Below are 14,902 nucleotides of genomic sequence, written 5' to 3'. Positions count from 1 at the left end.
GGTTTGGGGTCCCCGCACCGCTCTCGGAGCTTCCCGGGCTGCCACGACCTGCGAGAGGCGACGGCCAGGCCCGGCGGCGTGCGGGCCTGGCGCCCCGGGAAGGTGCGTGGTGGCGCGGCCGCCGCGGCGCCTCGGGCCCAGCCCAGCCCGGTTACCTGGGCGCCCGGGAGGCGGCCGCGGCGGGTCTCTGGCCAGGCTCGGCACGAGCGCTGTAGGCTCTCGGAAAGTTTCCTCATTACAGGTGTCAATTAACGAAGGCACTAAATGAGCCCCTTGCCTTCTTCGCCTCCTTGGTCCTGCTGGGAAGGTGAAGAGAGGTGGGGTCGGAGGACCAAGCTTTCCTCTGCAGTCCAAATCCTCCGGCCGCCCTCTTTTATTTTCAGCCTGCTGCCGAGGCCTCTCTTACCTGCTCATTTTCATTAAACTCCTTAGGAACAGGGTGGTGGTTTTTCCCTCCCTTGGGGGTATGTGGGTGTATTAAATCCTTTTGCCAGACCTTAAGTTGCAGAAAATGTAGTATGATAGCGATAATTGGAAGCGTCATATCTATTTTTAAAATAAATTTGTTAAGTACCTCTTAGTGTACTATGCGTCGTTGTAATGGTAAATTCTGTAAGGAGAGCCCTGTACAACAGATAGGATCCCGGGATAGTCATGGCCTATCTCCTGGAATGAAAGGTTTTGTTCTTATACTTTTTATTATTAGAGAGGGTGCGCTGATCTTTTCTGGCTGTTCTTTTTTATCTTATTCCCGCTGTGGGAAGATAATTCAGCTTAAAGAAATAAGATATATTGCAAGTCAACTACTTCTGGGCCCCAAGGCCTAGTTGAAAGAGGTGAATTAGATGAAACGATCAATTTACAAAAACTCCATGCTTGAGAAAAAAGCTCGTTTAGTAACAGTTTGTGTGGGTTTTGAATTTGTATTCTGTGTGTGATTTTTCCACAGACTTCCAAACTACCTATTCCTAACACAATTCATTAAAACAGCGGACTTATAAAATGTACTGTCCTGTTTTTTTGAATTTTACTTTATTTGTTTGAATTTCACTTCAATGACCAAAGGCAATAATAAATGTAGAAGGGTTCTAATTTACTTTCAAGTCTGTTATTTCCTTCCTGACAGGTAACAGTAGGCTTTTGCAGGTATTCAACTGTACTTTTCCAATGTTTGTGTCATTCTAAATTTTCCTAGAATTTTAAGACTGTTTGTATTTTGAGATACTTTTATTTCTGTGCAAGTGGTTCATAATACGATAAACATAAGTCTGTAGTGCTTAGTAAACTATATTTTGTAGAGCATATGTAAGTTATGTGATTGACTTTGTTCTCAAATTGCAAAATAATTAGGTTTGTTATCTAGTGTAAATATATATATTAGGGAAAACTAATTTTGTTGGTGATTTTAAAAACCTAAAGATTGGTATCTAAAGAACATAGTATCTAAAGAACTAAATTTAATCTTTACTATCTTTTGAAAAGAGATGGCATCTTGATCTTAATGAAAGATCCTATTGAAGATTACCTGGGAAACCTCTTGAACTTTGGTTAGAAGCACTAAAAAATGTGATAGATTTATGGAGCGTTAGCAATATGGAGAATTGAAACGGAATTTAGCTTTTATTAGTTTGAAGTAAATTCAACCAGGTTCACAAAATCTGACTCTGCATACGCTCTAAAAAACCTGTTTTAATGAACAAATAAGGATTTCCATTTGTTTATAAGCTAATGGTCTCTAAAAATAGTTTCTTAATCTTTCCTTTATGGCTCAGTTTTAAAATTTGTCTCTTAAACACTGATCTCACAGTGCTGCTTCCTTTTTTATTTAATTAAGCAGTTTTATATACAGTTTATATCATACTACTGAGTTGCTTTTTTTCTGTAGTTTTAAAATTTTCATTTTTCCTTTGTGTAGTTCCTATATCCCAATCATAAGACTCTTAAGTCCCCTGAGAGCAGAGGGTATGTCACTATAGGAATATTTATCCATGACTCCATGATGGATGGAGCGTGATAATGAGTATGATTGTTGGAGCTTGATAAAACTTGTTGAATCAAAGTAGATTTATGTGTTTCTTGTAATCTCACTTGCAGTAGTTATCTATTGTCCTTTTTCCCCCTCTGTAAGTTATACAAAGATAAGCATAAATTTATTCATCCTCAGCCTAGAAATTCCGAATTTGAGTTCTAAACTAATAAGCTCCAAAAATTCATCTCTCTCAGTGCAGTTCCTATTTTTTGTAAAATTTTGCAAACACTGATGAAAGAGAAGTGTGCCTGGACGTGACAGAAAATGTATAAGCTAAAAATTTTGAGTTTTAAATGAAAGGGTTGATGTAATACATATAGTGTGCCTTTGTTAGATTTGTACAGATTTAATAAGGTAAGTATCTCATGTGGAATGTTTATTTTAAAATCTGGCAGAATATAATATAGTTAACACAATAAAAATTGGTAGCAAAAGGTTATAAGCAGCTTCTTCTGGTCATCAGTTTTTGGTGAGAGTATTAATATTACCAGTTATACCTCTAGTCCTGTTGAGACTCTGAAACTATAAACTCTCACCATCAAAACATACGCAGGTGTACAGACACACAGTTTAACCTACAGGTTAAGGACCTATGATTATGATACCCCCCCCCCATCTTTTTAAAATACAGTCTTGACAGACATCTTGCCACTTCAAACTATATTTAAAAATAACATTTGACTTTATTGTTAGGATAACCAATCCCAATAACACTGATATATTTGAGTTTGTATTTTCTGTGTAATATTCCAGGCAGGAGATTTTTTTTTTTTTTTTAGGGATCGAATCATTTTTTTTTTGAGACAGAGCCTCAAGCTGTCCCCCTGGGTAGAGTGCCGTGGCATAACTCACAGCAACCTCCAACTCCTGGGCTCAAGCGAGTCTCTTGCTTCAGCCTCCCAAGTAGCTGGGACCACAGGCGCCCCCCACAATGCCTGGCTATTTTTTTTTCGGTTGCAGCCATCATTGTTGTTTGGCGGGCCTAGGCTGGATTTGAACCTGCCACCTTAGGTGTATGTGGCTGGCACCTTAGCCACTTGAGCCACAGGCGCCGAGCCAAGGCAGAATCATTTTGTTGCCCTTGGTAGAGTGCTATGGCATCACAGCTGACAGCAACCTCCAACTCTTGGGCTTAAGCGATTCTCTTGCCTCAGCTTCCCAAGTAGCTGGAACTACAGGTGCCTGCTGCAACTCTGCCTATTTTTTTCAAGATGAAGTTTTGCTCTGGCTCAGCCTGGTCTCGAACCTGTGAGCTCAAACAGTCCACCTGCCTTGGCCTTCCAAGTGCTAGGATTACAGGTGTGAACCACTGTGCCTGGCCAGTCTTTCTATTTTTTTTTTTTTTTTTTTACAAAGGGGGTCTAGCTGTGTCACCCAGAATGGTGGTGTACTCCTGGCCCCATGCTGTTACCCCACCTCAGTCTTTGAATTGCTGGGGTTACAGGTGTAAGTTGCCAGGCCTGGCTTTCCATTTTCCTTTTTTTAATGCTGCTTTTTTAATTAGAAATTTATTCATTTATTTTTGATTCAGAATCTTACTCTGTCGCCTTGGGTAAAGTGCCCTGGTGTCAGTAGCTTATAGCAACCTCAAACTCTTGGGCTCAAGTGTTCTTGCCTCACTTCCCAAGGAGCTGGGACTACATGCACCCACCACAATGCCTGACTAGTTTTTCTGTTTTTGTAGAGATGGAGTCTCACTCTTTATCAGGATGGTCTTGAATTCCTGAGCTCAAGCAATCCACTTACCTTGGCCTAAAGTGCTAGGATTACAGGCGTGAGCCACCACTTCTGGCTTTAATCAGAAATTTTAAAATCTTGAATGTAGCTGAGCATGGTAGCTCACAAATGTAATGCTAGCAATCATGGGAAGCTGAGGTTGGAGCATTGCTTGAGTTTAGAAGTTGGAGACTAGCCTGAGCCCAGAGCAAGACCTTATTGCTATTAAAAATAGAATAATTAGCCAGGGGTTGTGGTGGGCACTTGTAGTCCCAGATACTTGGGAGACTGAGGCAGAACAGTGCCTTGCTGATGCCATGATACTCTGTCCTGGGGCAACAGAGTGAGACTCTTGTATCTTGGAAAAAAAAAAAAAAGCTTGGATATAGTGAGTAAATTGCTACTGTTTGTGGCACTTCATTCAGTTTAGGATAAATTTTGTGCTGTTCCTTTGACTTTGTGTAATAGCAGCTTTTATAGTTATGTAGCTCAAAGCATTTCTGGATGTTGATTAAGAAGTTGGAGGCTTAAAGTTATGCTTTGGGCCATCATCATAGCAAGCTCACTAGTAAATTGAGGTCATTCTTTGCCTTGGTAAGGCAAATTTCTTTGAGAGTGGAGTGAAATGGCTTTAACTGTATATCAATCTTTTTTTTTGCAGTTTTTGGCCAGGGCTGGGTTTGAACCTGCCACCTCCGACATACTGGGTCAGTGCCCTACTCCTTGGAACCACAGGCGCTGCCCTTGTATATCAGTCTTTAAAACCATTTATGTGTTGTAGATTTTATTCTCTGTGTTTAGTGGGTTATAATGTACAAAGTTGTCTAAAATGGATAATTAATTTGAGATAGGCAGGAACATGTCCTATAATTTTAAAAGTGAAGAAACTAAACTTCAGAAAGGATAGTTTTCCAAAGATTGCTTGCCTCCTGCTTATCAATTCTAAGGTAGAACTCAGCTAATCTGGTATCAGTATTTGCAGAATAATTCTGTTTTATTTTTACAGCAGAATACTTCATTGAGCTATTAAATGTTGGGTACTTTCTTAGGCACTCTATATGCATATTATTTAATCAGTTCTTGATGTAGGTACTCTATCAGCCTTTTCAGAAAGGACATAACCAGGATATAGAGAGTTTACATGACTTGCTTAGGGTCATGTGACTATATTCCATGGATTTGAACAGGACTTAATTCCAGATCAGGCTAAAAGCCCATGATATTAATGGTCATGCTATGCTGTGTAATTTTATGATCTATTTCAATGGAAGATAATTGTTACGAGTATACTGTTGGGTTGACAAAGTAAAAAAATTATCAGGTTTTAATGTATCTTTAAAAATTCAGACATAATTTTGTGGTAGTTGGAGTAGGAATTCAAAAGTAGTGATAAATGTAGTCGAGCGAGACTCTTTTCTAATAATATTAGGTTACTCAGCAATGAGTCCTATAATAAACTACATATTTCTAGGGTTTCTTAGATATTATAAGCATATAGGTATTAAATCATTAATAATACAACTTTTTGTGAACATTTAATCTAAAATTTGAATGGATTCTTAAAATTGGAAAATTTGAGTTTACTGCAATACCTAAGTCCAAAACTATGTCTTGTTACTGTTAATTAATTTTGCTAAGTGTATATCCTTTGACTTAAACCAGTTAACATTTGAGAAACCAGCTTTCAAAGATAACATTCAGAATTTCAACTAAATATTTTATGAAATTATAATCCATAAAACACTATAGAAGTACAGTAGATTAACATGTAGGTGTATTATCTCTAATAACTATTGATAACTACCTTTACCACTATGTCCATAAAATTTATTTATGTTTTTTATGTGTTTAATGATAATATCTATATATCTGCTTTTTAGGTATTATGTAGATTGACATTATTAAGAATTTTTGCATTTTCAGAAAGAGAAGTAAACAATTGTACAGTAATGTCTTGACCAAGTGTGTGACACACCATAGCCTAATAGGCTGTGCTACTTTTCTTTATCTTTGATTTTCATTTTTTCCTATTGATTGTAAGGTTATGAATTCTCATTGTAGATGAATGAAAAGTATCCAAGTTTAGATCATCCATAATCTAACCACCCTGTGATGGCTTTTGTTGGTATTTTTAAATATTTTCCATTTTTTTGTACACATTTAAAATTGAGATTTATGTAGTTTATCTAGTTTGTTCATCTAACATTATGCTTGATCATTTCCTTTGTTAACTTTTTTGAAAACATGTTTTTATATAATGTTCCATTTGATATAAAATTTAATATTTTCCTATTGTGTGTTGCCATTTCTATCATATATTAGGAATAATGCTGCAGATGAACATCCTTATTCATAAATCTTTTTATTATGTCCCTGGTTCTTTGAGATAGATGTTGTGTGTTTACTAGTCAAAAAAATAAAAAAAGTTTTCAGTCTTTTCATATTGTCTGTTTTTCCGGAAAGGATTTCCATTCTCTTTGTCCTGTCTGTATAACTTAGAGATTCTTACCTTAGCTAAATATTATCCTTTAAAAAATGTTATTTTTGCTGGCTTGGTGACACATGCCTGTAATCTTAGCTATTCAGGAGACTGAGGCAGGAGGAATCACTTGAGCCCAGGAATTCAAGGCTAGTCTGAGCAATATAACAAAGCCCCATCGTTTAAAAAAAAAAAAAAGAAAAGTAATTTTGGCAAAAGATGTAATAACTGATTACCAGTAAGTTTAGTTATTCATGTTTTTATTGGCTATTTGTGATTCCTATTTAATCAGTCGTTCCTTTTCCATATTTCAGGTTTTAATGTTTTGTGTTACTGTAAGAGCTGTTCACTTATGAAGTGTATCAACTTTTTGTTATATTCTTTACATTTTTTTTTCCTGATTTTCTGTTTGCCCTTTTAGTGTTTTCAGTTAGAAGTGTAAAATTTTTTAAAACTATTACACAGCTTCTTCACAGTTGTCTGTCTAAAACACAGTGTATGATTAACATGTTACCTTGCTACTTGATTACATTGTCAACAAAATTTTATATTGCCTGAAAAATAAAGTACTAACTGTTTAGCCTGGTGTATATATCATGGGTCACGTGGGCCCAAACTTATCTTCCAATACCCACTTGTCACTTTTTTTGTGACACTTTCCCAAAATTCTTTCAACCTCTCTTCAAATGCTATAGCTTTTCTTTTCTTTCTTTTTTTTTTTTTTTTTAAAAGAGACAGGGGCTTGCTTTGTTGTCCAGGTTGTAGTACAGTGGAACAGCTCACTGTAACCTTCTTGGGCTCAAGCCTTCCTCAGCTTCTCAGAGCAGTGGATTACAGGCCTGAGCTACCATCCCTAGTGGCTCTGCATATACTCTTTTCTTTTTTTGAGACAGCCTCAGGCTGTCACCCTGGGTAGAGTGTTGTGGCATCACAGCTCACAGCAACCTCCAACTCCTAGGCTCAAGTTATTCTCCTGCCTGAGCCTCCCAAGAAGCTGGGACTATAAGTACCTGCCACAATGCCCAGCTATTTTTTGGTTGCAGCCATCATTGTTTCTGATGTGCCTGGGCTGGATTTGAATCTGCCAGCTCAGGTATATGTAGCTGGTGCCTTAGCTGCTTGAGCCATAGGTGCCTAGCCTGCTTTTAGTTAGAATATCTTCTTATGTAATCCCTCCCCATTAAAAAAAAAATGAATATTAACTTCCTCTGCTAGATGGTGAGATCCTGAAAAGCCATGTTTTATTCTTGCTTTTCTAGGTCCTAATATAGCATCTTTTAGATAGTAGGTACTTAGTAAATATTTTATTTTTAATAGAAATTTGTGTCACTGGAGAATGTGATTGCCTATGTAAATCACTGTTCTTGGGCCTGTTGATTATAGTGCTTAGAAATGAGCGTGTTGAGATGAAATGTGCTGCAGCTGCAGATTATATCATGTACATTGGTTTTTATCACCTTAGTCATAAACCAGTATGTATATGCTGAAAAATGTCCACTCTAGCTAATTATGATCTAAATTACTAAGTAGGCAATGTAAAAGGGCAAAAAATAGTTATTTCCACATAGAGGGTGAGATTTGGGTGAGGATGTAATTTGCTTAAGTTACTTTTATTTTGGGCTTTATATGCGAAGAAAATAATTGGACTTTTTCCTTTTAATGTGATTAACAGTTGTTAATTTTATACTTCTCTCCAAGCTCTAAGGAGATGGAAGAGAACACAGTGGCTTTCTATTACTTAGGCTGGTGTTCTTTTTGAGCTGTTCCCCATACATACCATTTGAATTAGTGCAGCCAAAAGAGTTTTAATTTTGAATTTGCCTCTTAATGAGCTCTCTTTTATTGACGGTTTGGTGTAATTTTTGGCTATGAGTACTTCCTTATAATCTTGATTGTAAGGAATGTGTTGGGCAGGTGTCATCTGTAGTGTTTAGTGACAGGAAAAACTTAAGAACCCCTATCATTGACCTCTCTAGCAGGGTGATTAGTTTTTTCCAAAGAATGCTGTTTCTCGTTCTAAAAAAAGGTATCTGCCTTTTTTGTTTTTAGAAAAAAGTCAAGCAGCAAAATGGTAAGAAAATTAGAAGTTTGCTATTTCTACATGCTAAAGAAATCATGTTTTGGTAAAACATCTATTCAGGCATTTGTTTCTCTTTTCTCCTACACATTGTTTTCTGTAAATAATGATTTTGCTTTACTCTATATTTTTATTAATAAGATATAGGCATCTTTCCATGCCATCATGAACATGCATTATAATTGTTAATAGCTTTGCTTCAATATAGTTCACCATTGTTTGTTCATACCATAACTTAACAGATCTATGTTGGGGGACATTTGGGTTAAAGTTTTATGATTATCACCATGATTAAAGTCTTTGAAGTCATATTGCTGAGTAGCTCATATAGCATGTCTGAAAGGAAATCTGGCAATAAGGTAAAGTTTAAAAATTAATGATGTCTGACTAAAAAATACAAACCTTTACATGTCCTCAAATCATCAGAGCATTAGCATAGAGGTTTTAGTGGTTTTTTTTGTTGTTGTTTGTTTGTTTTGGTGGGGGTTAAGGCAGGGTCTTGCTTTATTGCCTGGGCTAGAGTATGGTTGTGTCAAAGTCCTGGGCTTGGACAGTCCTTGCGTGTCAGCTTCCTGAGAAACTGGGACTATAGATGTGGACACTAAGCTAATATTTTTACTTTTTTTGTAGACTCTAGGTCTTACTGTGTTCTTTAGAATGGTCACAGACACTTAGCCTCAAGTGATCCTCCCACCTTGGCTTCCCAATGTAAGTCTTTTTTTTTTTTTTTTTGAGACAGAGCCTCAAGCTGTCCCCCTGGGTAGAGTGCCGTGGCATTACAGCTCACAGCAACCTCCAACTCCTGGGCTCAAGCGAGTCTCCTGCCTCCGCCTCCCAAGTAGCTGGGACCACAGGCGCCCGCCACAACGCCCGGCTATTTTTTGGTTACAGCCGTCGTTGTTGTTTGGCGGGTCTGGGCTGGGGATTCGAACCCTCCACCTTAGGTGTACGTGGCTGGCGCCTTAGCCGGTTGAGCTATAGGCGCCAAGCCTCCCAATGCAAGTCTTAAAATTGTTTTTTACTTCTAGGTCAATGGCTTGATTGAAAAACATAAGATCTATAAGACAAGCCAGGGAGGTACTTTTTATGCTAGTAACTTAATTTTTATTTTCATATGTTTTCTCCATTTCCTTTTTCTGTTTCCCTGTCTTGTGAGAGAGATTGGGGGGTCTTGCTCTGTCACCTAGGCTGGAGTGCAGTGGTGAGGTCACTGTAATTTCAGACTTGTTCAAGGTATCCTCCTGTCTCAGCCTCCTGAGTAGCTGGAACTATAGGCATGTACCACCACATCTGGCTAATTTTTAAACATTTTTTTATTCTGTGGAGACAGGTTTTGTGTTGCCCAGGCTTGAACCCTTGGCCTCAACCAATCTTCTCTTTCAGCTTCCCAAAGTGCTGGGATTTTAGGCATGAGTCACTGTGCCTGGCTCCCATTTTCTCTGGTTTTTTTTTTTTTTATCTTTTTATTTATTTGTTTGTTATTTGTACATACATACATGGAATACAAAGCACAGCTTGGCTATACTGACGAGTTAGGGCCTCCTGTGTTGATCCATCACTGGTGGAAAGCATATTGTATCGAGATAGCCCCTTCCCATCATTTACTGTCCTTCCACCCCATCACTCTTCTGCTTCTCCATTGTCCATTATACCTCGGTCTTCTTCCATGTGCATATTATTTAGCTCTCACTGGTAGGGGAGAAAGAACATGCAGTATTTCTTTCTATGTCTGAGTTGTCTCACTTAAGATAATGGCCTTTGGTTCCATCTATGGTGCTGCAAAAGGATTTCATTCTTTTTCATAGCTCTATAGTATTCCATGGCGTGTATATATCATACCACGTTTTTGATATCCAGTTTTTTGTTGATAGGCACTTAAGTTGATCCACATCTTTGCTACTGTAAATAGTGCAGCAGTAAATGTGAGTGCAGGTATCTTTTTTATATATTGATTTCTTTTCTAAATACCCAGTAGTGAGATTGCTAGATTGTATGGTAGTTCCATTTTTAGTTTTTTGAGAAATCTCCAAACTGGTTTCTGTAGAGACTGTACTAATGATGTTGCAAGTATTTTCTCCTATTTTGGAGGTTGTTTGCTCTATTGATTATTTCTTTTGTTGTACAGAAGCTTTTAGTTAGGTTGTATTCATCTATTTTGTTTTTGTTGCCTGTGTTTTTAAAATCTTTATCATGAATTCGTTGGTTAGACCAGTGTCCAACAGAGTTTTCCCAGGTTTTCTTGTAGTATTCTTTCTCATAGTTTCAGGTCTTCTGTTTCAAGGCTTTAATTTATCAGATTGCCCTGGCAAGTACTAACTCTGTTAACGTTGATGTCATTAACTGTATACTGACTGTTGAGACAAGCTCATTAACTAGAAATGTAGAGGAGTGAGAAGTGGGAGCACTGAGGCTCCTACTAAAAGAATAAACTGAAACAAGAAAAATGCTTAGGACAAAATAGGACTTTCAAAGTAAGAAGATAGTTATGTGTTGCTCAACAATTAGGATATCTTCTGAGAAAAGCATTGTTGGGTGATGTCATCCTTGTGTGAAGATCCTTACACAAACATAGGTGGTATAGCTTATAACCCAGGCTGTTTTGCATACCAGGGGTGCCCAGCCTTTCTTCATGTCTGCTGAAAATTGGAAGAATAAGGGTTGCCTTGGGCCACACATCAAATGCACAAACACTGATAAAGGCTGATGAGGAAAAAACAAAAGCTCCATGCATACTTTTTGCCATATCTGACACCAGAGAAAACACTATAGTCCTCAAATAATCAGCATGTGGCCTGCAAGCCATAGGTTAGACACTCTGGATAGTTTCTTCCTCACAGGCTGTAAACCTGTACAACATGTTACTAAGCTAAATACCATAGGTAGTTACAACGCAGTGGTAGAGGAATAGTATGTAAACATAGAAAAAGTACAATAGGCTCAGCACTCTACCCAGGGGGACAGCTTTTTCTTTTTTGAGACAGAGCCTCAAGCTGTCACCCAGGGTAGAGTGCTCTGGAATCACAGCTCACAGCAACCTACAACTCCTGGGCTCAAGCGAGTCTCCTGCCTCCGCCTCCCAAGTAGCTGGGACCACAGGCGCCTGCCACAATGCCCGGCTATTTTTTGGTTGCAGCCGTTATTGTTGTTTGGCGGGCCTGGGCTGGATTCGAACCTGCCACCTTAGATGTATGTGGCTGGCACCTTAGCCACTTGAGCCATAGGCACCAAGCCAAGATACTATCTTAGAATCTTATGGGACCACCATCATAATATGTAGTCTGTCATTGACAGAAACAGTTGTATAGTGCATGACTATAAAGAGACAATAGACCCACTGCTTGGTATAGAATGGGGTCAGCAGAATGTTGTTTCATTCTGAATGGTATTTTGTTTTCTTTTTCCTTTGAAAGAGGAGTTCCTAAACTAACAAGATAAATCATATATTAAGGAATCTAATCTCCACATGGGTGAGGATATAAAGAGGGATTGCAAGTAGTGTTCTAAAATCTCTCACTTTGGGCAGGTTATATCCAATGAAGGTGATAGAGCTTATTGTCATGTATGATAGGGAAGCTTCCTCCAGAAATTGGCAAATATTGTTTAAAGTTGGTTTATTCTTCCCTCATTTTGAGAACTTTAAGAAAAATTTGCCACTATTAAATAACTTAGGAAAGAATAAAAGTTTAATAAAGGGTCATTATGGAACTAGTAAGTAATTTAAGTAATACCCATCTCATTGAACCAGTGTGGCAAAACATGGAATAGGCACTGTAGTTATGACATTTTTATTATATCAGGGTGCTTGACAGAATCTGATGCTATCCTGTGGAGAAAAGTGAAATAAAAAAAACCTGGAGGGAAGTGACTGGTGGCGTGCCATGGGATTTTATCTTTCTTTCCTCTTTAAGGTTTTCACTAATGATCATGGTTTACAAACTGTTTCTTAAGATGAGATTGTCCCTATTTCAAGAGAGTGAGGAAGACTAGAAACCTTCTTTGTGTCAAAATTAAAAGCTTGGCCAGGTGTAGTGGCTCATGCCTGAAATCTCAGCAATTTGGGAGGCTGAGGCGGGAGGATCACCTGAGGCCAGGTGTTCAAACCCAGCCTGGGCAACACAGAAAGACCCCTGTCTCTGCAAAAAAGTTAAAAAAAAAAAAATTAGTTGGGGATGTGATGGTGTGTGGCTCTAGTCCCAGCTTCTTAGGAGGCTGAGGGGAGTATCACTTGAGTCCAGAAGTTCCAGTTTATAGCAATCTGTGACCTTGCCACTGCACTCCAACTTGGGTGACAGAGTGAGACCCTCTCTTTAAAACAGGAAAGAAAGAACGAAACAAAAACCTTATTTTATAAATTAGAGTTCTATGTAGGATTATTTTTTTGAGAAGGAAAGCATATAGAGCAGTCTCCTGTTATCCATGGGGGATACATTCGTTCTAAGATCTGAAACTGCAGATAGTAATGGACCCTATATACAATATATATTTTTTCTGACTATTTTGAGAGCTTTCACCTTTTCACATAAAGCTTCTCCTTGGCATATCTGAATTGTCAGTATTACTATTCTTGTGCTTTTGGACCATTTTTAAGTAAAATAATGGTTATTTGAACAAAAGCACTGCAGTATTGAGGCAATTGATTTGATAATCAGTATAGCTACTAAGTGACTAATGGGTGGGCAGCATACATGGTGTAGATATACCAGACAAAAGAATGATTCTCACGTGGGGCAGTACAAAATTTCATCACACTCCTCAGAACAGCATATAATTTAAAATTTATGAATTGTTTTGGACCATGGTTGACTGTAGGTTAATAAAACCACAGAAAGTAAAACTGAGGATGGGGGGGGGACTATGGTTGATTTGTAAATAAGCTTGAAAACCCTCTCTCAAAAAAAAAGTCTCACTCTGTTACCCATGTTGGTGTTCAGCGAAATGATCATAGCTCACTGTAACCCCAAATTCCTGGGCTCAAGTGATCCTCCTTCCTCAACTTCCCCAAATGCCGGGGTGCCAGGTGTGAGCCACCACTCCCAGCATCTCATATCGCTTTGTATCTGAGAATAGAATTTAATGGCTGTCTATTTGTCTTTTGAATATGACATATCTAGTGTTTCCTGTGTGTTTTTTAAATTTATTGTTTGAGATTCATTGAGGGTACGTAGAATTAGGTTACACTGATTACATTTGTTAGATAAAATCCTTCTTATAGTTGTGTCCTGCCCCCAAGAGGTATGCCATACACTCTTGGAAAGGGGAAGACCCTCAACCTCTTCCCTCTTCCCCTCTCCCCACTTGTTCATTTCCCTACCTCCCCCACTTCTGTTACCTTGTCTACTGCCTTCATATTAGAATTGAGTACATTTGATTCTTGCTTCTTTATTCTTGTGTTGCTTTGTTAAGTAGGATGTGTTCCACCTCCATTCAGGTTAATACAAAAGATATGAAGTCTCCATCTTTTTTAGTGGCTAAATAGTATTCCTTTTTATACATAAACCACAGCTTGTTAATCCATTCCTGGGTTGGTGGACATTAAAGCTGTTTCCACATTTTGGCGATTGTAAATTGAGCTGAGAGAAACAGTCTAGTGCAAATGTTCTTACGATAAAAGGATTTCTTTTCTTCTGGGTAGGTGCCTAGTAATGGTACTGCAGGATCAAATGGGAGGTCTAATTTGAGTTCTTTGAGGACTCTCCATACTTCCTTCCAAAAAAGTTGTATTAGTTTGTCATCCTACCAGCAGTGTAAAAGTGTTCCCTTCTGTCCACATCCATGTCAGCATCTGCAGCTTTGAGACTTAGTGATGTGGGCCATTCTCACTGGGGTTAGGCTATATCTCCGGGTAGTTTTGATTTGCATTTCTCTGATGATTAGAGACAATGAGAATTTTTTCATATGTTAGCCATTTGTCTTCTTTAGAGAAGGTTCTATTCATGTCCTTGCCCAGTGATATATGAGTTTGTTGGGTCTTTTTTTGTTGATTACTTTGAGTTCTCTGTAGATCCTGGTTATCCAGCTTTTGTTTGAATCAGAATATGCAAATATCTGTTCCCCTTATGAAGGTTGTTTGCTTTGGTGCTTGTTTCCTTAGCTGTACAGAAGCTTTTCAGTTTAATTAAGTCCTATTTGTTTATTTGTTGTTGTGCTCTGTTTCTGTTTTTTTTCAATGTAGTCATTTAATGTGATACATTTCCCTCTTAAGACTGCTTTTGCTATATCCCATAGGTTTTGGTAACTTGTATCTTCATTGTTATGTTTGAGGAATTTAATGATTTCCTCTTTTATCTCTTCCTGAACCCAACTATCATTCAGCATAAGGTTGTTTAGTTTCCAAGTGTTTATGTGGGGATGAATGTTTTTGTTGGAGTTTGATAATATACAAGGTATAATTTCTGTTCTTTTAATTTTGCTGGGTTTGATTTGTATTTTAGGATGTGGTGGATTTTGGAGTACATACCATGGGCTGACAAGAAGAATGTTTGATTTGTATTCTAGGATGTGGTAGATTTTTTTTCTGCCTCTTCTAACTACTTGGCTTAACTCAAACACCTTATCTTCCAGCTCTGAGGTTCTTTTTTCTCCATGGTCTTTTTTTTTTTTT

At 38.0% G+C, this 14,902-nt stretch overlaps 1 protein-coding gene across 1 annotated transcript in view; it reads left to right on the top strand.

The window, feature by feature from the left end:
* Positions 1-14,902, top strand: part of USP34 (ubiquitin specific peptidase 34) — a 255,697-nt gene that overhangs the window by 493 nt on the left and 240,302 nt on the right. The window lies entirely within an intron of this gene.

The sequence above is a fragment of the Otolemur garnettii genome, unplaced genomic scaffold (assembly GCF_000181295.1).
Source record: "Otolemur garnettii isolate 467f Iridium unplaced genomic scaffold, OtoGar3 scaffold00024, whole genome shotgun sequence".
NCBI classification, from domain to species: domain Eukaryota; kingdom Metazoa; phylum Chordata; class Mammalia; order Primates; family Galagidae; genus Otolemur; species Otolemur garnettii.
Note: the sequence above shows the minus strand (reverse complement) of the source record. Positions and strands in the feature narration are given on the sequence as shown.